Raw genomic sequence first — 27,510 nt, 5'->3', positions numbered from 1 at the left:
ACTGTTCAACAGAAAGGCGGAAAAATTCGGCGAATTTATTGGGGTCTTCACGCAGATGCTTTGCAATCAGTTTCTGATATAATCCCTCTTCATTCTTCAATTCAAACGTCAAATGTTTTTTAGCCGTTTTTCCCCGTACAATTGGAAAAGAACTACTTCTTCTTCCATCTCTTCTACTAGAAGATATTTAATTAGCAAACTCTTCTTTCGACTCAATTTGCTCAGAGCCATTTCCTTGCAACACTAGGTTACCTTCACGGGATGCTGTCTCGTCTAACACCGCATAGACACAGACGTTCCAAGCAAAATAGTACACCCTCGACGGCGATAATCGTTGAACAATCATCGCAGGCAGTTTCACCCGTATCCTTTTGGTCGACCATAAAAATGTGAACCACTCAATGATTCCGGAAGAACTTTCACGGCTCTGCAGTGCGTCTAAGGTATAGGAAGCAGCGACAAGCATTTGTTTGGCGTTAGTGGTCTTTGATGTCAAATCTGTCTGCGTACCTGTGGCAGGTACCCATTAGCTTCTGAAGATCTTGCAATGATGACAAGATTAGAACCACATCATCAGAGTAACAGATGCTGTTAACTGCTGTTCTGTTAATAGAGCAGATTCTGCTTGAGAGTGAGTACAGTTTTGAGCCTGAAATAAACAGCATCTGTTTACACATTAAACAGATAAGGTGCAAGAATACCACCTTGAAGAAGTCCGGTTGACTGAGACGTAGTTGTGTGACGATAGGTTACGCCGTTTGACACAGAATTGCTATATGGAGAACTAGCATCATATTGTGCCAGTTAAATATGTAAGAACTGGCAGTAATTGTGCCAGTTAAACATTAGGGTGTATATCTTTTATGAAGATTCAAGGAGAGTTTCAGATAGCCAACTGTGTCAAATCGTTTTATTGCCTCAACTAACATGTGTAAGCAGGAGAGGCTGATGAATAATAACATAGATTCAGGCATTGGTTGAGTTGGATAGCTTTAAATCTATATTGTTTGTTTGGTTAATAATTTACTGTTGGCTCTATATGTAAATGTAAGCTTTAGCACATATGCACAAAATATATATACTTCGAGTTTAGAGACATAGTTCTAAACTTCAGATATTACCAGAATTAAGTCTTCTTTCTCAAGCGAAGAAGTGGTGTCCTTTTTCCCTAGAAATATGAATCAGTCTAGAACCATTTAGCCTATAATTCATGTTTATATAACTTACAATATTGCTTAAATTAAATGTGTATTGAGAAAACAATAGTCTTCAAAAATAAAAATTATTCAAAGACGTGTTTTTAGAATTTACATTTTGTAATACTTTAATTAATTCTCTCTCTCTCTCTCTCTCTCTCTCTCTCTCTCTCTCTCTCTCTCTCTCTCTCTCTCTCTCTCTCTCTCTCTCTCTCTCTCTCTCTCTCGTGAGTTGCAGGACGATATTTAGTCCACCGTAAACATGCTGATCAGATTTCTTTTCCATAATAAATTTTTATTTAATGAAAGATAGAGGCCCCAATTATAGGCCTCTACCTATGAATTGTATGGACAAACATATAAGGAAACTCCTCGAAATCGAATTTTACGGATAAAACAAAATATCTTAGTATGCCATAATTATCTTTTCGTATTCTCTAAATTGGTCATGATAGAAAACTAAGAAAGCTATTTATTATGGGGGACTATAATAAAATAACACAGGAGATTGCCCCACGGAGGTATCGTTTATTAATAAAATATTTACACTAAACAGTATAGAAAATGGTGTATATAATACAGAACATGTGAGATAATCAGAGAAATTCACAGAGATAATGAGAAATTTGCCTTATTTACAATTTTCATGTGATTTTTGCTCTTTTCACTTGAATGACAGATTCTAATTAAAGACATATACGCCATGTCGTACCTAGTTGATAATACTGGCATCAAAAAGCTTTAGAAAGGTTTATACGTAAGTTTTAGATTATACTTACCATTCTAAATTTACTAAATTGTCACATATATGATAGGTTATAAATTGTCACATATATGATAGGTTATAAATTGTCACATATATGATAGGTTATGTAAACAGAGTTAGACTATGTTATCTTACGGTAACACTTCATGAGTCGAACGATAAACATGAATATTAAACAGCTTCTTTAAATGTAGAGGAGACGGCCTCACGAAGACATCGTTTATTAATAGAATATTTTAACTAAACAATATCGGAAATGGTTTATACAATGCGGTGCAGGTGAGATAATAAGAGATATTCACGGAGATCATTAGAAATTTAGGGTATACGTAAAGGAGAGGGCCGCATGAAGATTCGTTTATTAATGTAATTTTTGGGAAAAAACAATATAGAAAATGGTATATATAATGCAGTACAGGTGAGATAATTTGAGAAATTTACCGAGACAATGAGAAAATTATTCTCTTTATTTTATGTTTTGACGTTCATCCCCCTTGATGGGCTGGTACCAATGATATAACTCGATAGAAAGTTCTCGTCACAATTGCGCCAAAGCTAATCGAAATGGCTAAATGGCTCAGTAATAATATATTTTGATTACGCAACTTAATCCTGGTGCTGCCATCTATTTAAAGTTAAAATAGCTGTTACATAAATCGCGCTTAGTTACAATTCTGGAGTCGTTATTGCCGGGAAAGATCCCCCATCGCATGACGGCGCATGCGCATTGCTTTGTTTACACTCGCTCTTCTTTACACTTTCAAGACCTGAGGAAGGGAAGATCCGACTTCATATTTAATTCTGACGATGTCTTCTTTGGATCAAGCGGATGCAGACCCCTTTCCTGCAATATATAAGGACGTCAGGTGTCCCCGGTGCAATTTGAATTATTCTGACGGCGGTGAGTTAAATAGAAGCAACATAAGTAAGAGTTTACCTTGGGCCTGAGGGGTTTATAGGTATGCGAGCCACATGGCCGGGTTAGTTCTGTAAGGTTAGTTGTTAAAACTTTAAATTATTTATTAATTTTATGATTTAATTTTATAATTAGGACGTGTGTTAGACTATAGGCTAGGCCTAAAGGGTTATAGGCAGTGGCTCGTAGTAAATATATCTTAACCTGCGGCATACTTTGAAGGGCTAAGGGCCCCCTGCACTCCATAGGGGGACAGCCTAGTGCTGTCAGCGCACCTCGTGCACTCCTGATGTACTTTACTTTTGATATTTCCTGATTGTGATGTGTAGGGGTATATCCTGCAATATATACTGTTCAGCAACTTGCAATGAACACATGTCCTCTAGGTTATAGGCTAGACAGGACATACCTATAATGAGTGTGCTCTAAAGTCCTCACAGGAATGACCAGTAGCAAGATATCACAAGAGTAGTTAGTAGACTCTCATGAGGTGGAAAGCTTTTTTGCATTAATGCAACTTGCTTTTCAGCAGATGGAGATGCTGAATTTAGTCATTTCAAGAAAGCTTGAAGTAATCAGACCAATCCCTTCATTAAGTTCCAGTTCACTTAGTAGTGGATCAAGAGATAGCCCATTTTTCATTAACTATTCCTTAACCTAATTTAGGCAGCACAATGACTCCACACATCCTCAGAGTTGCTTGCAATACTGGTGGTCATTGCAATTTTGTTGTGTGTATGGGGGCCTAAGAGGTACACCAGGCCAGCTCCCTGTAGCATGTATGACCTACTTGGCAAAGAGGTTTATAGTTGCTATCGAGAGAGAGGATATGTAGGTATCATAATCACTTGCAACTTGAAACCCAAGGAATGTATGGAAGTTGAAAAGAAAGCTTAGGAAATATTTTGGTACAACTAACATCAATTTTCTGGCATTAATAAGACAATGATACTAACCTTAGTCAGACTCCACGTAGAGGAAGGCTGTAAAAAGATCAGCAGTAATACATACTACAGGATTCTGCATACCCAAGTAGGCTAGCCAAACTTGGTCCAGTTTAATGAAAGCCGAAACTGAAGAGGTTCGACACTGACCAGTGTGGGAAGTCTTTCGCATATAAGATAGTCTTACACTGAGACAGCCATTTGTGATTTATTCATTTTAATTTGCATTTTAAGGTCTTTCTCAAGATATACAAATGGTATCAAAACATGTTTGTAGTCAGTTCCATGTAATACAGTACACTTAAATTAACATAATTATCTGCACGGAAGAGGCTTGAGAGTTTGACTTCAACAATAAAGCAGTTGTGTATAAAAAAAAAAAAAGGCTACCTAAGCAAAGGATTGTTCCTTTTGGTCATTTGTTTAGGATGGAGGGTGCGATCAGTTTTTAAGTTTATGTTGCGTTCACCTGAATAACTTAATCAAAAAACGTTAGAACTATTTTCAGTACTTTCTGTCATTACAGATAGAACGCCCCTTCTGTTGCTGTGTGGTCATGCAGTATGTGAGAGGTGCTGTGGGAAGTTCAGCCACATTGTGTGTGGTGTTTGCAGTGAGGTAAGAATGGTTTTAAGTTTTAAATACTTTATTCTTCACTTTTCTTGCATCATTTAAAAGGCCTTTACATTTACAGTGCATTATTCAGCTCTTATCCAATGTTGTTGTGATTATAAAGCCTCTGTATTCTTTTGTCTTCAATGTTGTTGTAATTATAAATAATTTTCTTTAATGTTTTGTCTTCAAATGTTTGTGTACAGGAAACATGGTTAAGGTTCACAGGATAATACTGTAAAGTATTGCCTAGAACACAAGGTAATGTCCAGTGGGCAGGTATTTCAGTGGGTCAGTCAGTAGGCATTGAAAGAGATAATTGCAGTGATTGAAAAGATTAGAAAAGTTGTTAGTTTATACCTTTAAAGTGGGCTCAGCACATTATCCCAGTGACAAAAAAGGTTTTTTTGTAGGCTTGACATGGGTTAATCTTATTAGTTTAAGGGTTTGGAAAGTTTATAAAGGCTGAAATTACATAGAGTATTCATGGTCTGAGATTTGATTTTTGTAAGTGGTGTCACCCACCTCGTACGTGACAGATGCCAGGAGCCACCAATTCCTTGCATATACAATTAATTATATATATATATATATATATATATATATATATATATATATATATATATATATATATATATATATATATATATATATATATATATATTTTTTTTTTTTTTTTTACGTTTCCAGCTAACACCAGACGATTTATTCTAATGTTAAGACTGCAGATTTGTTAGTTATGAAAAGTACAAATTAATTAAAAATTTATCATTATTTTCATTTTCAGAAAACAGTTTTGGCAGCTGGAGAAGAAAAGTCCAAACATTTTTATACATTCGGACTGATTCACGACACATGTTCAAAATCACGTGGTCATGGGTAAGTATGAGACTTTGTTTTTTTAAACTTTCTCATCAAACAATTAGGTGTTGTTTCATGTTGTTTGCCTACTAAAGCATTTAATTTTTCTTGTTAGTCATGGAACAAATGGGACCCCATGCTAACTGAAATATCAGTACTGTTATGTAATATAACTTGTGGTTGTATAGCTGTAGGTACTGACCAGGTTAGACATTATCACAAAAATAAAGTTAAAATGTTTAGTAAACTGTGTACAAGTTCACACAGCTAAACTGATATTGACAAAAAGCAAAACTTAAGACTAATCCTGAAATCTTTTTATATACATCATCCAAGGCATATACTATACACTTAGCCACATTCAAATACAGGTTACTGTACATGGAAAAACTACTTTGGATGCATTGATGAATTACAAACAGTTAAGAAAACATAAACCGTAATTTGATTTGATTTTTTAATTTCAAAAACATTGCTTTGGTTCATCACTGTCTGATGCTTGAACTTGCACTGCAAGTTACAAATATCATCCATCCTTTTAAATTTACATCAACAAACACCTCATTGGTTCTTGTGTCCTAGTTGTCTGGGTCAATTTTGAATTTGTCCCCCTCCTAATTTTGCTGTTTATGACAGTATCAGTCTCTATTAACACCTTGATCGCACTTGCAACATGCACCATGATTATAGTAAAAACACCTGGAAGCCAACTCGTCAATGTTTGTATGGTAGGGTGCACAGGCATGTAACACCAGGTCACCTTTGCTGACACTTGCAAAGAAAACTACAACCAAACACAGTCAAAGAGTTATTTGTTTTTTGTGCAGCGATGAACACATGAAAACCTAGAGTGCATGGATTACAAAAACTTGTATGAAATTGTGTACGTATATATTGTATTAATCTTCGTATGATTTGCTTTCGTCCTGTTACACCTTTCAAACCTTTTTACCGTCAATTTATGTTTCAGCACCGAATGGCCTCACAGGTCCCATTGCTTTTGCCTTTGGCCTAAATCGTAGACTGTATTCTGTTCAGTATGATATACATGCTGGTTGAGTTATGTGCCTTCTGTTGATAAAGCTAATTGCTGTTCAGGGAATTGGGTAGGGAAAGGGCTCATAGTTACGAGACTTTGGTGTGTTTGTGGAGACAGATCCTCAAGTATTGAACCATCCTCGTCCTGCGTCCCTTCTTTTGTTGAAGTGTGTGATCTGAACCTATGTGCTTGGTATTCTTTTGAAATGCTTATGTATCACCATTTGCGATTCTCTTATTTGATGTGCCTCGCTGTCGAAATAACCAGTTCCAGAGGTCCTTCATTCCTCACACCATTGGACTGTGGAACAGCCTCCCAGAGGGTGTCGTGCAATTGGAACTCAGAAGTTCAAGCGAAGATGCAATGCAGTGTACTACTCTGACACTATTTTTCTTGCATTTTAATACATTTTTATCTATTTATTTATTTTTTCTTCGTAATAAGTGAGATCTTTGCTTTCTGTACTGCCCCTTACCTTCTCTTACTTCTACCTAATGAACACCATAATATTCTTTGGAAGCTTGAATTCCAAGTCAGTGGCCCCTTTGGTGGGCTTGTTCCATATGAATAGGTTTCATCTTCAGAATAGTAATAATAATAATAATAACAATTATAGCTAACAAGCCATAATTGAACATTTCGTGTGTACAAAATCTAAAGTTTTGTCAGAATTTGCTGTCGAGTTAATTTTGTTAATTTTTAAGGATTTCCATTAGCAGTTTTGGGAGAAACGGCATTCTAGGAACCTTCATTGATTTTCTTAAAATAATCAGTGAAGCTTCATTACAAAGTGATGCAATTACTAACTTTGGGCAACTCCCATCTTGGATGTTTGGTTGATAGATGTTTAGCATGTAGCTGTAGTACATTATTAATGCAGAGGTATTTGATAAAGGTAGATTCATTTTCCTTTGAATTATAGTGTGAGATTTTTATCCTTTCAAGTAAGTGTTATATTTTATGTTCATTCCAGAGGCCGCACACGTGCTAGGAAACCGGTGGATAACATCATTTTTAAATCGGCAATAAAGAAACCATTAATTAAAGGTAAGCTTTGAAATGTAGCTTTAAATAGATAATATAAATTAATATAATATACTACAGTATATATAGATATGTATATATACAGAGGACCATTGTGCAAACGGTCGAAAGCTCCCCCCTTTTTTTTTAACCTTTTTCATAATTTGGAAATATAGTGTAAACTCATTATATATACAGTATTGATATTTTAATTTTCATTGTAGATCCATGCGATGAATGTCTTCTGGCCAAAGCAACTGTCCAGTGCAGACAGTGCTGGATTGAGGTGTGTCTACCCTGTTTCAATAAGGTATGTACGGAATACTCTTGTTTGTCCCCGTAGGGAGGTAGTTCCATCAGTGCACCTCTTGCAGTGCACTGTAGGCATTACTCAAGGCTCTTTGCAGCGTCCCTTCCTTGCCCCCTAGCTGCAACCCATTTCATTCCTTTTACTGTACCTCCATTCATATTCTTTCTTACATCTTATTTTCCACCCTCTTCTAAAAATTGATTCATATTGCAACTGCTTTGAGGTTTTCCTTCTGTTGCACCTTTAAACCATCCTTCACTCTCAATTTTCCTTTCAGCACTGAATGACCTCGTAGGTCCCAGTGCTTGGCTTTCGGCCTAAATTGTGTTAAACTTAAGGAAATTGGTAACGTTCTAATTCTTATGGTAGAACGGTAGATAATAAGTGATGTCACCACAATAATGACCAAAGAACAGTCTTTGCTTTTAATAAATTGATAGGGTTTATTAGTACGTTACTGGAGTGATAACCCAGTGTATTGGGATACAAAAATTATCCTGTTTGTTTTTGCAGATTCATGCTCCTTGGGCACTAAGGAAGCACAAGCCTGAGGCCTTGATTGTCCCTGTAGCTGCACGGTCCTGCTTGGTGCCGGATTGTCTGGACCATTCACAGAACCTTGCAACAATTCTCTGCATATCTTGTTCAGATGAAGGGTCTGAGATGGTAAGTTATAGATACCATTTTATTTACCTGAAGAGTGTGTAGACCTATTTTATATCTTGTGGCAAGCCCCATAGGGGGTTAGTGCCAACAGTGCACCACAGGTGGTGTGCTGTAGGCAGGCCTTAGGAGCATCGGCTCCTAGCCGCAACCTCTTTCATTCCTTTGATTATACCTCCATTCTTGTTCACTTTCTTTCATCTGACTGCCCACCCTCTCTAACAATTGTTTCGTAGTGCAACTGCAAGGTTACACCTTTCTAACATTTGTACTGTCAATTTCCCTCTCAGCGCTGATTGTCCTCATAGCTCCCAGTGCCTGGCCTTTGGCCTAAATTCTAAATTCAATTCAATTCAGTCCCATAGTGTCGAGTGTCTCACCTGAAATTTTGCACATTCAAAAAAAATTTGAAACATTTTATCTTACATATTTTTATCATGTTGTAATGGACAAAATAGAGTCGTATAAATTGTTTTAATTTGTTTTTACTCTCTCATCCACAGTATATATGTACGACTTGTCAACGAAGTAGAAAACATGAAGGCCACAAGTTCTTGGATATAGCATCTCCTGTAAGTATTACTCTATCTATGTTGCACACACATTTGGATTAGCAAAGAGTCTGCACGTTTAGAAAATGTGTACAATCTATTTGTGTTTGGTATCATCAAATGTACAGTGAAAATGTAGCGATTAGAGATTGTTGTAAATTTTTTTTAAATGTAGTATATGCTGATATTTTCTAATTACATTATCTGGGTTCCTTTTGTACACAGATGTAAAATGAGTGTCCGTTAATTCATGTAATGAATGAAATTTAGAAAATATGCTAAAAGCTATAATGTATACACCTTACATACACGTTGTCTTGTGTCTGAGGCAAAATTTGTTTGATGTAAGTTTAGTTAATGCTTCACTGTTATCTGCACATGTTTTCAGACTTATTTCACTCATATTTCAGTCTTATGTCTGATTTCAGTCTTCTGAAATATTAAAGAGTGTCATTTATTTATTAGAAATATTAAATAGGTGTCATTTATTTAATCAGATCGAAAGATCAAAGCTGTCAATTATTTTCTTTTGTTGCACTAAGTAAACATTTGATCAGATATTCACAACTCAAAAAGAAACCTTGTGGATTGTTTTAAAATACAATCTCAGACCTCGTAAAAAGATAATCAAAACAGTTGGTCATTGCATTGCAAATTTCAGCCATCACAAACTTTCTTTTTCTGTGATGTCACTTTGGGTTCAAGAGAATTCATTTGTGAGCAGAGTATTTTTAATGAGAAGTGATTCATTTTTAATTTTTAACTTTAATTTTTTTTTTTATAGACACCTAACCTCACCGAATTCAGGAGTGTTGCAAGTGAGATGGAAGCTCACCTTCAGCTCCTACGAGAGAGAGTTGAGGTAAGTACAGCCATTTCAGTACTTTAAAAAATTCCTTATGTGAGTGTTTTGTTTTAAAAAGGTTGGATTCTGTATTCATGTTACTTTGGAGTTTGCGTATTTTCTCTGGGTTAGCCTGGAAGTGCATTGTATGTAAGTACAGCACAGTGTATTTTCATACACCATGTGGCGTATTCATGTCTTCTCGTGCACGTGCATACTTGCTTAGGAGTAGGGAATACTGAAACAGTAATCTAATGCACAGGAATATCTTTATAAATTCATCAGCAGTACATGGGTTCACTGAGGGGATGGCTTTTGGGAAAAAATATGACAGTACCATAGTCAATACTTCATTGTCCTCGACAGAACTGAAAAGTCACTGCTAGCAGTTGCTTGACAAACTATTTAAGAATTATATAAATAGAGGTGAAACATATATGGGTATTTGTGCAGGGAATAGAACACTTATGGTAGGGATAGAGGCAGTTTTTCATGGGAGGGGAAATGTGATTTTTTTTTTATTTAACCATGCCAGGTCTAACTTGGTGTTAATCTCTCTCTCTCTCTCTCTCTCTCTCTCTCTCTCTCTCTCTCTCTCTCTCTCTCTCTCTCTCTCTCTTGTTTTGTAATAACCAGTTCATGTTAAGAATAAATTCAATCTCTCTCTTTCTCTCTCTCTCTCTCTCTCTTTCTCTCTCTCTCTCTCTCTCTCTCTCTCTCTCTCTCTCTCTCTCTCTCTCTCTCTCTCTCTCTCTCAATTTCTGGTTTTTGTACCCAGGTCATGTTAAGAATAACTTCAATGTCTTATGATGTAGCCATATATATAGTATAAGTAATTCTGAGGATAAAATTATGGAAATACTCATTTTTTACCCCTCAATGAGAAACATGAGTAGTGCAACTTTGCAAGATTTCCAATGTCAGTCTGCGTTGATCTAATGTCAGATATTGCTTGAAGATTGAAGGAGTCAGCACTTTTCTCTTCGGTTGGCCGAGCTCTAAATATCATTAGGAGATAGGCCAAGGTTGGCTGTGGTGTCTGTGAGATACAAATTGAACACATCGGTTTCTTGAACTTCATTCGAAGATAATTTATGGCAGGAGAAAAATGGGTGGGGCCGTGAATGTCTCCAGCAGGTTTGACCAATCTTTTTATATACTTTATATATATATACAGTATGTGTACATGTGTGTGTATATATATATATATTATAGATTTTCTTTATAGTCATTTTGACTGACATTTATAGAGAACTAACGCTGTGGGGTTTATTTCTCAAACGTTTCATAAGCCAGCGAAAATCTCACTTTGTGACATGGAAGAAAGAATTCCTAACCAGACTGTAAGTGATATTGCCTCAGCGAAGTTCAGAATCAGCTGTACTATTAGTGATTAGGCGTAGCCTAGAAAATGCTCGAATCATAAATATATTATTGTGGCTTTTGTGTATTTGATGGAAATGCTCCCAGACATAGGCTATTATCAGCACAGTGTACTATTATTATTATTATTATTATTATTATTATTATTATTATTATTATTATTATTCAGATAAACCCTGCTCAAATGGAACAAGCCCACCACAGGGGCCATTGGCTTGAAATTCAAGCTTCCAAAGATTATAATGTTTATTCATTATTATTATTATTATTATTATTATTATTATTATTATTATTATTATTATTCAGAATACAAACCCTATTCATTTGGAACAAGCCCACCACAGGGGCCATTTACTTGAAATTCTTCAAGCTTCCAAAGAATATTATGGTGTCCACTAGAAAGAAGTAACAGAAGGTAAAGGAAAATACAGAAAGAGGAGATCAGTTATTAGAAAACCAGATAAATTAACAAATCAGTAAATAGATCAAAAAATATGTCAATTATTAAAGTACAATGAGCATTGTAATGCAATGACATAGAATTTAATTTTAAAAAATGTATACAAAGTACACAAAGAGCATCTGGTCCACTTTCCCTTCCTTGTGTTAACTTGACGGCAGGTCCCTCCACCTCCCCCCTCTCTACCCATGTCCAAACCCCCCCCCCCTCCCAAGCCCTTTACAATACCCACCACTATATTTTTTTATAAATACCACTTTTTTTTTAAGATAGCTTCCATATCTAGTTCGTCTGCTGCTCCCTCTCCCGTCTTCACAAGCCAGCTTTTAACCTTTCAGGCGATGAAAGTGCCCCCTAAATACTAAAGGTGTTTTGGCGTACGTTTGTTTAATGGATGGAATTGCCCCCAGACGTATTACATCAGCACGGTCTGTAGTTTATTATTATTGTTATTTATTATTATTATTATTTATTTTTTATTATTATTTATTATTATTATTATTATTATTATTATTATTATTATTATTATTATTATTATTGAGAAGATGAACCCTATTCATATGAAACAGGCCCACCGTAGGAGCCACTGACTTGGAATTCTTTATAGGAGCCACTGACTTGGAATTCTTTAAGCTTCCAAAGAATATTTTGGTGTTCATTTGAAAGGAGTAACAGAGGATAATGGGAAATGCAGAAAAAAGAGAGAGAGGTTATCAGAAAAGATAAAAAGATTCCTTAATAAACAAATCAATAGGTAATTCAAATCAGCAGTTATGTTGGTGCCCACCAATATTAATTGATGTGAGGGAACTCTATTTAATTACATATTTAACTTTTTTTTATTTTTTTCTTTTACCTGATATCTTATTCTGTATTTCAAATGAACACCACAACATTCTCTGGAAGCTTGAAGAATTTCAAGTCAGTGGCCCCTTTGGTGGGCTTGTTCCATATGAATAGGGTTCATCTTCTGAATAATAAATAATAATAATAATAATAATAATAATGCTAAGAAATTCACAATCCCATGAAAATCAGTGTAATAAAAACCCACAATTATCTAGTAAACTATATTACTGTAAAATAAACAAGCTTGTTTATTTTACATAGTAATATAGTGTACCATATAATTGCAGATTTTTATTACACAATAATAATAAAATAATAATAATAATAATAATAATAATAATAATAATAATAGTATTTAGCAGTAATCTGTTATCTTGAGGCAAAATATACCTGTGAGAATTAAAATCTTCCAGCGGCCTCTGAATTGACAGTCTGTAATCTTCAGTCACACAAGAGGTGAAACCTTGTAAAACCTTTTAAAACCTTTTCTTCCGACGGGCAGATCCCCGGCATAGAATCCTCATCAGCACTTTCTTTCTGTCTCCGTTTTCTTTCGCTTTCCTTTCCCGAAGACCACCAACCGATTTTCTGTTCACCAAACGCCACCAACCAATTTTCTGTTCACCAAACGCCACCAACCAATTTTCTGTCATGGAAGTCAGGAATACATTTTTTTCATCCTGACAAGTTCCATGTTACTCCTGTGATGGCCTTTTTATTTTTTTTTATTTTATCCCCTGAAGTTATACGTTTGGGAAGCTTTGACTTTCTCTCTCTCTCTCTCTCTCTCTCTCTCTCTCTCTCTCTCTCTCTCTCTCTCTCTCTCTCTCTCTCTCTCTCTCTCTCTCTCTCTCTCTCTGAATGATTCTTCTGTATTGACAAGCCCCATATTACTTCTTTTTGTTATTTTTTATTTTCAACTTTTGTTCTATTTCCTGAAGTTTTGAGCTTGAAAAGTCTCTCTCTCTCTCTCTCTCTCTCTCTCTCTCTCTCTCTCTCTCTCTCTCTCTCTCTCTCTCTCTCTCTCTCTCTCTCTCTCTCGTTTGTTAACCTTTTGTAATTTTAACTTTTTTTTTTTAACTAAGGTTATACGCTTGGCTTTGCCTCTCTCTCTCTCTCTCTCTCTCTCTCTCTCTCTCTCTCTCTCTCTCTCTCTCTCTCTCTCTCTCTCTCTCTCTCTCTCTCGTTTGTTAACCTTTTGTAATTTTAACTTTTTTTAACTAAGGTTATACGCTTGGAAAGCTTTTGCCCCTCTCTCTCTCTCTCTCTCTCTCTCTCTCTCTCTCTCTCTCTCTCTCTCTCTCTCTCTCTCTCTCTCTCTCTCTCTCTCAGAATAAATCTTTTTATCTTGACAAGTTCCATGTTACTCCCGTGTTGCTATTTTTTATCTATTTTTTTTTTTTTTTTTACAATTTTTTTATTATCCCCCGGAAGATACACGCTTGGAGAGCTTCGCCTCTCTCTCTCTCTCTCTCTCTCTCTCTCTCTCTCTCTCTCTCTCTCTCTCTCTCTCTCTCTGTCAACGAACTCCCTTGACTCCTAATATCCAACTATGACCTAGTATTTATTGCATCAGTCGGTACGCTTTGAGGCCGTTACCAGTCCCTTCACCGGCCTAGTAACTGCCATATCCGAATTATTATTATTATTATTATTATTATTATTATTATTATTATTATTATTATTATTATTAAATTAATTAATTAAAAGCTGTAAGTCAATCAGAGAAAGGACACCGTGAATATACAAAATTGGAAAGATTACAGTCAGGGAGTGCGGTGCACTGTAGGCATTACGTGAGGTCCTTTGCGGCGTCCTTTCGGCCCCTAGCAGCAGCCCCTTTCATTTCTTTTACCGCACCTCCGTTCATATTCTCTTTCTTCCACCTTAGCGTCCATAGCCTCCTAACAAATGTTTCCTAGTCCATAGTCTCCTAACAAATGTTTCCTAGTCCATAGTCTCCTAACAAATGTTTCCTAATGCAACTGCGAGGCTTGACAAGTATTCAACTCCGCACGTAGTGGTTCGATTCCTGCCTGTGGTAATGACGCAATGGAGTTGCTGGCCGGGGTGTGGTAGGTATGGCCATTCCATGCCTTGTGACATAACTTTCTGCTTCCAAATATGGTGAAAATAGCAGTACCGAATGAAATATTCAAATGTCACCCGCTCAGATGATTGACGGATAACTGGTCTCGTAGAATAGAAATCGCAGAAGAGAGGAATAGAAAGTGGGTGGTTTTGACGTAGATCTTTTCTTTTCAAAATTGAAGGCTTCGCATGTCGATCGATGTGCCATGGGCGGTCGTATCTCATATGCGCGTTTGCACGGCGGCTCGTGGTCGATCATGGACGGATTTAGGTAGTAGAGTGTTCATTAGATTTCGCTTCGAAGCCTTGGCTGTGAAATGTATAAATTTGTCTTTGGTCATGAAGGTAAAATAGAAATAAATACATGAATATAAAATATACAAGGCTGTCTGTTGAAATGTATAAATTTGTCTTTGGTCATGAAGGTCAAATAGAAATAAATACATGAATATGAAATATACAAGGCTGTCTGTTAGATTTGAAGCCTAATCAGTGAAATTTACGTCATTGGGGAAGTTAAAAAAAAACAGTGACTTAAAAATATTGGACAGGAAAGTAATAAATAAAAAAATCAACGAATAAAAATTATTGGACAAGAAAGTAAGACAGTAATTAAATAAAATAAGTAAATGAATGAACAACATGCAAGATTTTTCATTAGATTAGAAGCCTGAGCTGTGAAATGTGTAAATTCTTGTCACTGGGGAAGGAAAGCAGAATAATAATAATATATAATAATAATAATAATAATAAATACTAAAATAAAATCTCCGCCTTGGATCGCAATTCGTCCCAAAGTTTGACGAACTAGAGTAGTTTTATATGTGTATATATATACTGTATATATATGTGTGTATGTGTATGTGTGTGTACACTATATATAAACACGAACTCTCAAATCCAGATCATCTAAAAAAAAAAATATAGGGGTTGGCGGATGTAAGTAGACGGGTATCACAGCATCCGAAATGTTATAGGGTTTCGTCACATAGGCCTACGGTAGTGAACGAGTCTTCACTAGACATCAGCTTTCACTCGACTTTCACTAGAAATCTGAATGTCCATATGGGCTCCACTTTTTGTGGCCCCTGTTATAAGTGTAATGGCTGGATCAGGAAGCACTGTCGCTTTCTGTTCACGGAATTTAGAATCCGACCAAATTCCACATTCACTTTGTTTCTTTTCCTTCAAATTCAATGCTCCCCGTAGGGGCGTAGTGCCGGCAGTGCGCCTCATGCGGTTAAATGTGGGCATTTACTTGAGGTTCTTCGCAGCGGTGCCTTCCTTAGGCCTATAGCTGCTACAACCTTTTTTTTTTCATTTCTTTTGCTGTACCTCCTTCCATATTCTCTTTCGTCCATCTTACTTTCCTCAATCCTCTCCTAGCAATTGATTCATATTGCAACTGCTTTGAGGTTTTCCTCCTGGTACGCCTTTCAGACCTTTTTCACTGCCAATTTCCGTTTCAGCGCTGAATGACCTCATCATCATAGGTCCCAGTGCTTGGTCTTTGGCCTAAATTCTTTATTCTGTCTAAAGTATACATTCGTATTTCAAGAATGGCCAGTTATTTTTCCAACACAAGGTCGGGGGTTTGTCAAGCGAAGATGCAATGCATTACTAACCTAATGCTATTCTCCATAAGTTTTAATACATTTTTATCTGTTTATTAATTCTTTTTTTTTCTTTTTAATCAGTGAGATCTCTTCTCTCCTCTATATGAATAGGATTCTTCATCTTCTGAATAATAATAATAATAATAATAATAATAATAAAAATAATAATAATAATAATAATAACAATAATTTCCCTTCTCTTAATTCCTAATGAACACCATATTCTTTGGAAGCTTGAAGAATTTCAAATCAGTGGCCCAGTGGTGGGCTAGTTCCATATGAATAGGGTTGTTCATCTTCTGAATAATAATAATAATAATAATAATAATAATAATAATAATTTAGGACGGTTTAATGGAACCTTAACGAAGTCCCATGAGACCTGATGATGTAATATTATTGTGTATCGTAGTGGGCGAGACAAGTCCTCTTAAGAAGTGTAACTTCACGATCATTGTTGTCTCAGACTCCGCTATCTCGTCACCGCCGAATGTCTTGGCCAAGTTTAACCTGTTCTGGGGGGGGAAAAAAAAAGTAATGGCCGGCCATTATTTTGACCCGTCGCTTGCTGGCAAGGGTTGAAGGGCGGTCAGTATTTTAATTCTAAATTGGAGTATCGATGTGCATGCAGTTGCGTCATTGCTTTTACTAGTGCTTGCTGCTGACCTCCAAACGTAAAATGGTTGCTCGCTCTCTCTCTCTCTCTCTCTCTCTCTCTCTCTCTCTCTCTCTCTCTCTCTCTCTCTCTCTCTCTCTCTCTCTCAAGAAATAGAACTTACTGAAAAAGGCCCCCCCTCTCTCTCTCTCTGAAGGAATAGAACTTACTGAAAAGGGTACTCTCTCTCTCTCTCTCTCTCTCTCTCTCTCTCTCTCTCTCTCTCTCTCTCTCTCTCTCTCTCTCTCTCTCTCTCTCTGCAGGTCAGAAACAAAGATCTGAGCCCAGGGGAATTGGGTAAGGGCTAAGCAGTAGACTTTTGGGAAGATTCATTAGGGGGTGGTATTGCCACCAGTGCACCTCACGCGCGGTGCACTGTAGGCATTACTTAAGGTTCTTTGCAGCGTCCCTTCTTCGGCCCTTAGCTCTTACAGTCCCTTTCATTCCTTTTTACTGTGCCTCCGTTCATATTCTCTTTCTTCCATCTTACTTTCCTCAACCCTCTCCTAACAGTTCAGCCCTAAAATGAAAAACTGCAGTATCTGCCAAATTTTCGAAATTGGGATATGCCACCTATTTGGCCCGTGAAACACTTAATACACAAGGTACTGGAGTTTCAGAATGATCCTTCAATGCTTTCCACGAGTATTTAGGGGGTCCCATTTGCAGTCTCTGCAAAATTAGTAGTAAGGCAAGTGAAAACTGCAGTATCTACACTTTTTCTGGTTTGTATTTTTGCAGACACTGCAGTCTTCCATTTGAGGGCAGTGTAGCAGTCTGTGTCTGATGAAATCTGCCCTAAAATGGAAAACTGCAGTATGTGCCAAATTTTCGAAATTGAGATAATCCACCTATTGGGCTCGTGAAACACTAATACACCAGTTACTGCAGTTGCAGAATGATTCTTCAGTGCTTTGTTTAGGGGGTCCCATTTGCAGTACCTGTAACATCAGTAGTAAGGCAAGGGAAAACTGCAGTATCTGCCATTTTTCTCAGTTCTGTATTTTTGCAGATACTGCAGTCTTCCATTTCAGGGCAGAATTGATTCATAGTGCAAGTGCAAATGGTTTTGTTTTTCTGTTACGCCTTCCAAACCTTTTCACTGTCTGTGTTCAGGAATGACCTCATCATCATAGGTCCCAGCGCTTAGCCTCGGGCCTAAATTCTATATTCTGTTCTATTCTGATATCAAGGCATAAAGGGGTGGAATTTTCAGAAGTTTATGTAGTGAATGAAGCAGTTCGAGAGAATTTCGATTGGATGTTGTTTAATGGAATTTGAAACGAAGGAATTGAGAGACTAATGCAAATATTTGGTGCATTTTTAGTTTTCTGCAAAAGAATACTAATATGCCGGCTTTGTCTGTCCGTCCGCCCGCTCGTTTTTCTGTCCGCACTTTTTCTGTCCGCCCTCAGATCTTAAAAACTCCTGAGGCTAGAGGGGCTGCAAATTGGTACGTTGATCATCCACCCTCCAGTCATCAAACATACCAAATTGCAGCCCTCTAGCCTCAGTAGTTTTTATTTTAAAATTAAAGTTAGCTATAATCATGCTTCTGGCGTCTGGCAACGATATAGGATAGGCCACCACCGTGCCGTGGTTAAAGTTTCATGGGCCGCGGCTCATACAGCATTATACCAAACCACCTACAGATAGATCTATATTCGGTGGCCTTGATTATACGCTGTACAGAAAACTCGATTGCGATGAAGAACCATCGGCGCATTTTTTTTTTCACTTGTTTTACTTTCACTCTAGTTTCTCTCAAACCGGTAGATGCTCCTTGTCGATTTTCCTTTTTTTTTTTTTAATGGACGCCCTTGGAATGAGTTTCACATGCTTTCCCCTTTCTCTGTTTAAGTTTTGTAATTATACTCTTGGAGAAGTTTATTCCTGGGCGTAAATTTCTTTTTAGATTTTTGTATTTTTGTTGTTTTTCTTAATACTGTAGTAATTGTTCCTCGCTGTCGAACTTCCCCAAAGTTCCAGAGGTCCTTTATTCCTCCTGACTCAGTTGGGCTGTGGAACAGCCTCCCCTCAGAGAATGTTGTGCAATTGGAACTTCTTCTTCAGAAGTTCAAGCGAAGGTGCAATGCATTGCTACCCTAATACTATTCTCCTTGCAATTTGATACATTTTTATTTAATCTATTTATTAATTTATTTTTTCTTTTTTTTAATAAGTGGGATCTCTTCTTTCTGTAGTTCCGTGTACCTCCTCTTACTACTTCCTAATGAACACCTTAATATTTTTTGGAAGCTTGAAGAATTTCAAGTCAGTGGCCCCTTTGGTGGGCTTGTTCTAGAAAGTATTATTATTATTATTATTATTTTTATTATTATTATTATTATTATTATTATTATTATTGTTATTATTATTATTATTATTATTATTATTATTATTATTATTATTATTATTATTATTATTATTATTCAGAAGACGAACCCTATTCATATGGAACAAGCCCACCAAAGGGAGCCACTGACTTGACATTCAAGCTTCTAAAGAATATTATGGCATCCATTCGAAAGAAGTAACAGAAGGTAAAGTGAAATACAGAAAGAGAAGATCAGTTATTAAAAGAACAGATAAATGAACAAATCGATAAATAAACAAAAATGTAAGTAAGATATTAAAGCAAAAGTTGTTTTGTAAAAGGAACTACATACAGAACTGTACTCATATCTGAGATAGTCGTATTCGAGATGATTGAACTTTCGTGGTGAAGGGTAAGGGTGCCCCAAATGTGATTGTATGCAGTCCGGCCCAGACTCGGTTGACCAGGAAAAGGGCGTGGGCATGGGCTTGCTGTGTTTGTGGGTTGATCCAGACTGAGAGGGGGAGGGTAAAGGGGTTGCGAAGAGGTTATTTATGACAGTTCCTGCGGACAAAAAGATATGGAGAGGTTGAGTCGATTTCAAAGGTTAAGAAGTTCTCCCCTAGAAGGGTAGTACCGTCAGTGCGCCTCGTGCGGTGCACTGTGGGCATTACTGGAGGTTCTTTGCAGCCCCTAGCTGCTGCAACCTCTCTCATTCCTTTTACTGTACCTCCGTTTATATTCTCTTTCTTCCATCTTACTTTCCTCAACCCTCTCTTAACAATTGATTCATAGTGCAACTGAGAGGTTTTCCTCCTGTTACGCCTTTCATGCCCTATTGATCTCAATTTCCCTTTCAGTGCTGAATGACCTCATATGTCCCAGCGCTTGGCCATTGGTCTGTGTTCTGTATTGTATTCAACAACTCCCTAAAAATACTCTTTTTAATTTTGCGTAGCAAGCACTAGTTACCAGTACCGACCTACACTGCGGTATCTGCAAAAATACAGAACTGAGAAAAATGATTTTGCAGATACTGCAAATGTGACCCCCTACATAAAGCATCGAAGAATCATTCTGCAACTGCAGTAACTTGTGTAGTAGTGTTTCACGAGCCCAATAGGTTGCGTATCTCAATTTTGGAAATTCTGCAGATACTGCAGTGTTCCATTTTAGGGCAGCGTACATGTTGAGCGTAATAAAATAGTTGGAACCTGGATGCAAGATGCAGCAGGAAGATTTTGCCAAGGCAGGAGTGGACACCTCGGCTCATAAAACAGGTCGAAAACCTTGATCTACTCAAACAGTAACAAGCTATTCGTATATTTACATTCAATTACGCATAGTAAATATAATGTAAATTGGAATACGTAGAGGTATTTTAAATGAAAATCCTTTACTACGCCTCGTGAACTAAGACATATATTATAAAATGAACTTGCAACACGTCAACGGTTTGTTAAGAAATAACTGGTTTTACAGTAGTATTCTGTAAAACTATTGTGCCGGCTTTTTCTGTCCGTCCGCACTTTTTCTGTCTGCCCCCAGATCTTAAAAACTACTGAGGCTAGGCGGCTGCAAATTGGTATTTTGATCATCCCCCCTCCAGTCATCAAACATACCAAATTGCAGCCCTCTAGCCTCGGTAGTTTTTATTTAAGGTTAAATTTAGCCATAATCGTGCTTCTGGCAACGATATAGGATATGCCACCACCGGGCTGTAGTTAAAGTTTCATGGACCGCGGCTCAGACAGCATTATACCGAGACCACCGAAATTTAGATCCATTTTCGGTGGCCTTGATTATACGCTGTAGCGGCTGCACAGAAAACTCGATTGCGCCTAAGAAACTCCGGCGCATTGTTTACTCGTTCGAATACCATCCGATTCTCTATCAAGTCATGGGAGCGATTTAGGATTCATTCAGTCCTTACGGAGAGAAACGAAGCGTATTGTGGGTGAGTGACGTCAGAAAACAACATGAACGGAACGAGTAGCAAATCCCGATTTGTGGAGAGAAAATGAGAGAACATGTTTCGTGGCTTTTGACGCTCCGACATTCTTCTACCAGTTCCTAATGAATGCTGTTTACTCCAAAGGCCTTGTAAGCCTCGCGATGACTTGGAACGAGGTTATGAGGTGTTATTCGGGTTTGGGGAGGGAAGTTTGCTACGCGATTTTCCCGTTTTTATTTTAACTTTCCCATTTTTCTTTTTCTTTTTGGCGAGAGTTGCAGCGAGAGTTTTAGGAGGGTATGACATGCATGTGGCTTTTATTCTGAATGAAAGGTAAAAAAAAAAGTTTGTTTTGAGTACAATTGGACGAGTGACGGCGAGGCAGTGTGTTGTTGTTGTTGACAAGTCAGTCAGACATTTATAAACATTGAATTATATTAAATATATATGTATCTGTATATATATATGTATGCATATATATACATACTTATATATACACATATGTAGTACATATATATACATATATGCACATCTAATAAAGAAAGCCTACTGTCTCTTCAAGAGAAGATACCCACTTACCCACGCTTCCCACCCTTGTGCCACCGTCTGAAACAGTGACCCCCACTGACCTCATCTGCCCCGTGGTCATAGTACCGTCACTGCCACCAGAGCAACTGTTGGCAAAAAATCATATATATCAGCATAATTGCAATGATTTAAATTCACTGCTTATTGAAGACGGAGTTTCCTCTGCGTCTCTGATCTCTCTCTCTCTCTCTCTCTCTCTCTCTCTCTCTCTCTCTCTCTCTCTCTCTCTCTCTCTCTCTCTCTCTCTCTCTCTGACATCCTCCTCCAATACGCTCACTTTCACCTTGTCCGACACCTTTCTCCTCCTCCTCCTCCTCCTCCTCCTCCTCCTCCTCCTCCTCCTCACACAGAAATATCCCTCCATCATGCGTTCCAACAATGATTTGCTCTTAATTTTTTTTTCTGAAGTCTTCGTAAAGGTCGACTCTGGTTGTATGTAAGCGTAGTGGTTGATTTCGTAATTATGCTTTTTTTTTATTTGTTTATGTATGTATGTATGTATCTATATATAGGTTTGTGTATGTATGTATGTTGAGGTTGTGTATGTATGTATATATATGTGTATGTATGTAAAGGTATGTATGTATAGGGTTTTGTATGTATGTATAGGTTTGTATATGTATGTATAGGTTTGTGTATGTATGTACAGGTTTGTGTATATATGTACATATAGTTTGTGTATGTATATGTATGTATAGGTTTGTGTATGTATGTATGTACAGGGTTATGTATGTGCGTATGTTCAGGTTTGTGTATGTCTATGGATATGTTTGTGTGTATGTATGTGTAATTTTGTGTATGTATATACGTATCAGTTCGTTAACGTAATATCATGTGAGTATTGGTCGATTTTACAATGCTATGTATGTATGTGGGTTCATGTATGTATGTATAGGTTTGTGTGCGTTTGTGTGTATGTATAGGCTTTGTATTTATGTATAGGTTTGGTATGTATGTGTGTATATATGTATCAGTTTATGTAATATTATATGCGTATTGGTTGATTTCATAATGCCATATATGCATGTGTGTTCGCGTGTGTGAGAGAGAGAGAGAGAGAGAGAGAGAGAGAGAGAGAGAGAGAGAGAGAGAGTATATGCAAATGTTTGTAATTAAAATGTCAATCATTTATATCACAGCTTTATGAAATCATAAATAAAAATTTGACGGTACAATTCTTACCTCACGGAGCCTCAGATCTTTTCTATACTTATAGTTTTCTATATATACTTATAGTTTACTTCAATCCTGGTTTTCATTTTATATAAGAAACTTGATACTTAGTGGAAACTTAAATGTGGAAATAGAGGCATTATTATTATTATTATTATTATTATTATTATTATTATTATTATTATTATTATTATTATTATTATTTCCCTTAGCGGGGTATTGCCGTCAGTGCATCTCACGCGGTGCATTGTAGGCATTACTTAAGGTACTTTGCAGCGTCCCATCTTTAGGCTCCTAGCTGCTATATACAACCCCTTTCATTCCTTTTACTGTACCTCCGTTCATATTCTCTTTCTTCCATCTTTCCTCAAACTTTTTTAACTGTCAGTTTCCGTTTCAGCGCTGAATGACCTCATCATCATAGGTCCCAGCGCTTGGTCTTTGGCCCAAATTCTACATAATATGTATCCAGATGATATGAACGTAATTTTTACATGATGGTTTAATATAAACTTGTTTAATGGTGGACTATTTTTCTTCCATTTATTTATTTATTTTGTTTAGTTTTAGTTGCTTTTCAGTTTTTGGTAGTCGGCTGTCGTAGGCTTCATCTGGGTGGATTGAGAGAGAGAGAGAGAGAGAGAGAGAGAGAGAGAGAGAGAGAGAGAGAGAGAGTGGCTTGCGTTCCGTCTTCTTGCTATTCATCGCATCGCATTATAGAAAGCGAATGTGCTATGACCGAGGAATCCCAACCCCGTAGGCGAGGGTCCTAAATATTTCATTCTCTCTCTCTCTCTCTCTCTCTCTCTCTCTCTCTCTCTCTCTCTCTCTCTCTCTCTCTCTCTCTCTCTCTCTGTCTGGGAGGGTCTCGACGAGGTAATTCTCCATTCCGGAGGGGTGAAACGATCCTAATTGTACTGGTATTTTTTTTTTCTCTTGTCTGTCATTCCAGAGAAGGAGGGTGCCTGGTGTAGTGCTTTTCGTAAATTTGCCGAGTATTGAACTCCATTAATCTGTTCTGGTTTATATTTACATCACAAGAGTATTGCAGCTCTCTAAAATATCAGTTTTTATCTGTGCTGGAATGTGCTGGAAGTCCAGTATTGTGTGTGTGTGTGTTTGCCAAGTATTGCGCTCCAGTGATCTGTTCTGGTTTATATTTACATCACAGAATATTGCAGCTAATATTCTCTTTATCTGTGATGTAATTTCAGTGTATGTATATGTGTGTGTGTAAATTTGCCAAGTATTGGACTCCAGTAATCTGTTCTGGCTTATATTTATGTCACAGAATATTGCAGCCCTCTTGTAAATATCAGTTGTTTTTACCTGTGCTGGAAGTTCAGTGTGTGTGTGTGTGTGCGTATGTGGGTGTATGTGATTAATTATTATTATTTTGTTACTTTCATCTCGTCATCTAATAAACTTCTGCCAAGTGTTGCACTCCCTTGGTCTGCCCTGGTTTAAATTCACATCACAGCAAATTGCAGCTGTCTAAAATACCGTTTTTTAGCTGTGCTGAAAGTTCAGTATGTGTGTGTACGTTTGTATGTATATATAAATTTGCACTCCATTGCTATGTTCAAGTTGCATGACAGAATATTCCAGCTCTCTAAAAATATTTTTTTTTTATCTGTGCTGAAAGTTCAATGTGTACGAACGTATGTGTGCGTATGTATGTATGCCTGTATGTGTGTGTGTGTGTGTGTGTGTGTGTGTGTTCGCTTAAACTGGTTCTAAGCACCTTCACTTTCATAGTAGGTACCACACACTGATTTGGGAGGGGCGCGAAAGGTAAAAACCGGAGCAGACGGTTGGCCGTTGGTCAAATGCCTCTTGTGGAGAAGTCGGACCGTGGGCGAACTCCTAACTTCTTTTTTTTTTTTTCGTCGTATTTTTTTTTTTATTTAGCTTAAGGAGGTGTACAACTGACTGACTGAGTGACTCTCTCTCTCTCTCTCTCTCTCTCTCTCTCTCTCTCTCTCTCTCTCTCTCTCTCTCTCTCTCTCTCTCTCTATATATATATATATATATATATATATATATATATATATATATATATATATATATATAATATATTAACATAGTCCCACCGACCAACTCTCTCTCTCTCTCTCTCTCTCTCTCTCTCTCTCTCTCTCTCTCTCTCTCTCTCTCTCTCTCTCTCCCTTCCACTTTACAACTTACTTTGCACTCTTAGTTAAGTTGACCCAGGTTACGCTTATAGACCTTCCAAGAATATAAAATAGTAAAGGTGTTTTTGTTGAATTGATTAAGTTGAGAAATCCATTCACTCTCCTCTCTTTAATTAAGAATTAAGTGTAGCTGATTTGTAAAGCTACACAAACCAAATATATATACGCAGATTGAAGTCTTGATGGTTAAATTTGAATATTTAAGGTTAAATTTGTTCAAAATATCAAAATACATTTAGCTAAAACGATTGCCAGGGGAGTTGAATGTATAGTACTGATGCTTAATTTGCCTAATTTAATGATCAAGGTTTATGGAATTTTTAAAAATCCAGTATTGCTCATTCGTTACCTGAATGAACCCCTATAGGAGGCTAGTACCGTCAGTGCACCTCATGCGGTGCACTGTAGGCATTACTCAAGGGTCTTTGCAGCGTCCCTTCGGCCCCTAGCTGCAACCTCTTTCATTCCTTTTGCTGTACCTCCGTTCATATTCTCTTCCATCTTACTTTCCTCAACCCTTTCCTGGTTCATAGTGCAACTGCGAGGTTTTCCTCCTGTTAAACCTTTCAAATCTTTTTGGTTCTCTGTAAAGGAAAACTATTGTGACGGCATTGTCCGTCCGTACTTTTTCTGTCCGCCCCCTGATCTTAAACACTACCGAGGCTATAGGGCTGCAAATTGGTATGTTGATCATCCACCATCCAATCATCAAACATACCAAATTGCAGCCCTCTAGCCTCAGTAGTTTTGATTTTATTTAAGGTTGAATTTAGCCGTGATCGTGCGTCTGGCACCGCAATAGGTGCCAACAACACAGGCCACCACCTGTGGCTGAAAGTTTCATGAGCCGCGGATGAGAGTTTCATCGGCCGTTACTGAGAGTTTCTGTGATAGACAAAAAAAAATAGATTATACTAATAATAATAATAGTAATGTGAAATGTATCATACCTCTCTTGTTATATCGTCGAATCTCTTTAAGGTGAATTTGACAAATGACTTCAGTTTTGTTACGGCGAATTAGGAAATATCTAATATTAGTTTTCAAATCTACAAAACGAAACTATTTTGGATTTTGTATCTTTTAATTAATTCATTACTCTCCGCGGTTTGATTTTGCCGATACCTCGTTAAGAAATAAAATCTTGAGTATAAAATTGCGTGCGTAATCTTCACTTAAAACCTAACTATTTCAGGTATTGTATCTTTCAATTACTTTTTACTCTTCCCAGTTAAACGTTGCCTACATTCTTCGCCTAAATTCTTAGCAAGTATAAAATTGGTCGCGTAATCTTCACATCAAGTGTCTAGGGAAACGTGGGTATGTTAATCTTCACTTAAAACCAATTAACGTATTTACTCTCCCCGTTTTAGCTTTGCCCATACCTCGTCGAGAAATGAATTCTTAGTAAGTAAACTGTTCGCGTAATCTTCACATCAAGTTCCTTGGGAAACATGGGTATGTTAATCTTCACGTAAAACCAATATTAACGTATTTACTCTCCCCGGTTTAACTTTGCCCATACCTCGTCGAGAAATTAATTCTTGGCTAGTATCAAATCGGGCGCGTAATCTTCGCATCAAGTGTCTAGGGAAACGTGGGTGTGTTCGGCCCGGTGACTGATGTTTCGGTGGTGAAATTTCTGCTTATTGCTAACGTACATTCTGTCGCTGGTTCAAAACCAGTTGGGATCCTTGAAGACTGAGCAGCACCAGCAACAGCTGTGTAGAGAACCAGCGGGGGATTGTAAAGGGTCATTGCAAGCTTTTGACATTTATACCTGACTTTCACAGTAGTAACCCAGGGTACCTTTCAGGCCCTAGACACCCAAGGTTAGATCAAAGAAGTCAAGCCTCTACTTACTCTCAATTTTCCTTTCAGTGTCGAATGGCCTCGTAGGCCCCAGCGATTGGCCTTTGGCCTGAATTTGGGTTTCAGAGAGTGTTAACTGGACAGAAATTAAGAAGGATATGGAGAATATTTTCATTGAACTATTTGAGGTCGAATATAGTCACGGTACACGCATAAGCGTGAGTGTACCACGATACACTTCTATATAAGCTCGAGTATATCACGGTACACTCATATATATAAGCTTGAGTATACCGCGGTACACCTGTATTTAAGCATGATGGTATCACGGTACACTTATTATATATAAACTTGAGTATATCGTGGTACACTCATTATTTATAAGCATGAGTGTACCACGGTACACATTATATAAGCTTGAGTATATCATGTTACACTTATTATATATAAGCTAGTGTATATCACGGTACACTTATTATAGATAAGCTTGTGTATATCACGGTACACTTCTATATAAGCTTGCGTATATCATGGTACACTTATAGATAAGCTTGAGTTATATCACGGTACACTTATATATAAGCTTGCGTATATCACGGTACGCCTATAAATATAAGCTTGCGTTATAGCACGGTACACTTCTTATATATAGCTTGAATTATATCACGGTACACTTACAAAACTCTCGTTCG

General features: G+C 37.3%; 1 protein-coding gene across 1 annotated transcript in view; it reads left to right on the top strand.

Annotated features, from left to right (window-relative positions):
* The first annotated feature begins 2,696 nt into the window (after positions 1-2,696).
* Positions 2,697-27,510, top strand: part of LOC136856578 (RING finger protein 17-like) — a 122,303-nt gene continuing 97,489 nt past the window's right edge. Inside the window, exons 1-8 of the mRNA XM_067134448.1 lie at positions 2,697-2,863; positions 4,349-4,440; positions 5,222-5,313; positions 7,308-7,381; positions 7,582-7,667; positions 8,181-8,333; positions 8,834-8,902; positions 9,666-9,743. The gene's annotated coding sequence lies outside the window, so the exon portion shown is untranslated. The remainder of the gene's footprint in view (positions 2,864-4,348; positions 4,441-5,221; positions 5,314-7,307; positions 7,382-7,581; positions 7,668-8,180; positions 8,334-8,833; positions 8,903-9,665; positions 9,744-27,510) is intronic.

Source organism: Macrobrachium rosenbergii, chromosome 36 (genome assembly GCF_040412425.1).
Source record: "Macrobrachium rosenbergii isolate ZJJX-2024 chromosome 36, ASM4041242v1, whole genome shotgun sequence".
In the NCBI taxonomy this organism is placed as follows: domain Eukaryota; kingdom Metazoa; phylum Arthropoda; class Malacostraca; order Decapoda; family Palaemonidae; genus Macrobrachium; species Macrobrachium rosenbergii.
This window is presented reverse-complemented; position numbering and strand designations above follow the sequence as displayed.